Below are 1,981 nucleotides of genomic sequence, written 5' to 3' on the forward strand. Positions count from 1 at the left end.
ACATCGATTGGTTGCCTCCTGCATGTGCCCCAACCAGGGCCCAGGCTGGGGAGGAGCCTGCAACCATAGTACATGCCCTTGACCAGAATCGAACCCGGACCCTTTGGTCTGCAGGCCGACGCTCTATCCACTGAGCCAAACCAGCTAGGGCTGTGTTTTTTTGAGCACTGCCTTACTTTCTGGCATTACAAGATGTAGGCTCTCTTGTATTTTCCCTGCCCCAGACAGAAGTCAGCCATTTCTAGGAGCAAGCTTTGGAGAGAATAGAAGCAGAGACGTGGAAGTTACCCTCGTGGGCACAGAGGATGCACAGTGCTTTTCTGACTGGGGTACCTGTGAGGATTAGTTGGCAGCACCGAGCAAGGGCACTGTAGAGCTGCCCCGTTTCCTTCATTTCTCAGCCTATAGAGCGCCCTGGTGAGCCACCATGGTTACATGATCCGCCCAGTTCGAGTGCAGAATGTGCTCCAGACCAATGGGCAGTGCCTGGCGGGTGGATTCTGGAAGCTTCCGCTGCCCACACGGAACAGCAGGGATCCCTGGTGCCTGAGCTGGTGCTGGTCAAGGCCTGGCCACCCAGACCTTTGAGCATCTCTGCTCTTCTCACCCCCAGCTCTGGATCTATGTATCCCAACAACAGTGTTCATTTTCCCAAGGCTGCTGTTTCAGATTTAGCTTTCACCCCGCCTCCTCTCTCTCACGCATGGTCAGTAGGAGACCTTGGCCCCTTTAGGAAAAGTAGCCCAGCAGGCACGCTCCCTCAGCCTACCTCCCGGCTCTGAGGCTCACTCCTCCCTTTCCCCGGGACTGCCCCTTTCCCACATTTTCATTCTTGCCCCCTCGCTGGATCCTCTTGCTCAGCCTAAAGGGAGACTCAAGTGTTGGCCTAAAAAGACTCTCCTTGGCCTCGCCGCAACCTCCCTCTCCCTTCACTTCAGGCCTCTTGAAGTCACTGCACCATCATCTCCCTTGACAACTGGGGCCATGGCGACCATGTTGATGGGAGATTTTCCACAGGAAAAGGCTGACTGTGTTGGCTTCAATGGAGGGGGAGGCGCTGATAGGGAAATGAAGTGGCCTCTCTCTAAGAAAGATTTCAGGATGATGCAATACTAACCCCGAAGCTGAGATGAGGCTCTGGTGTCTGGGAATGCCCCTGGGCCCAGGGCGGGGGTGGAAAGAGAGGCCCGGAGGCTGCTCCCCAGAGGGACAGGACGGCAGCCATTTCCAAACTGTCTGATGAACCCTCTCCTCTCCTCATTCTGTTGCGAGAGCCTTTATCCAGAGTGACAGCCCCTTAACCACAGAGTATTTCACCTCCCGTGGGCTCCCACCTCCAGCGTTGCCCTGCTTTCCGCTGGGGGTGTGCAGCAGCCCTACCCGCTCGCATCACCGCATCCCCCCAAGGTAGTGTGGGTGTGCCCTTCCCATCAGTCGAGCAAAGGAAACTCCTGTTCAGAATTTGGACACTTCTTGGCCCCACTATACCCCGGATCAGTCTTCCGGGACCCCCACACCAGCAGAGCTGGCTCCTGCCATTTATTCCCCTTTGTCACTGCCAGGAACTTCCCCCGCCCTGGTCTTTGGGATTCAGCTTGTGATCGATACGTTTCCTCTGGGACCAAGTGCTTATCCCTCCCTGGCTCTAAACATGAGCTTAAGACACTAGCCAATTGCGTATGTCTGTGGCCTGGCCTATTCGCTATCCATTCATTCAACAAATACTTTTGGAAGATTTTCAGGCACAGTTCTAGGCACTGGAGATACAATACAAGCAAAAAGATGTGGCTTCATAGAGTTTGCCTGGGAGACATATTAAACTAATGATTGTATACATATAACAGTAAATGCAATAAAGAAAAAAATACAGGAGTTTGCAGTCTTGTCTGGGGTTTCACAGGGAAGTGGCAATTTAACAGATCTAAAGAATGAGTAGGAATTGATTAGGCAAGGGGATTGGAGAAAATCTTCCTGGACTCTA

The sequence above is a fragment of the Myotis lucifugus genome, unplaced genomic scaffold (genome assembly GCF_000147115.1).
Source record: "Myotis lucifugus unplaced genomic scaffold, Myoluc2.0 scaffold_1282, whole genome shotgun sequence".
Taxonomy (NCBI): Eukaryota; Metazoa; Chordata; class Mammalia; order Chiroptera; family Vespertilionidae; genus Myotis; species Myotis lucifugus.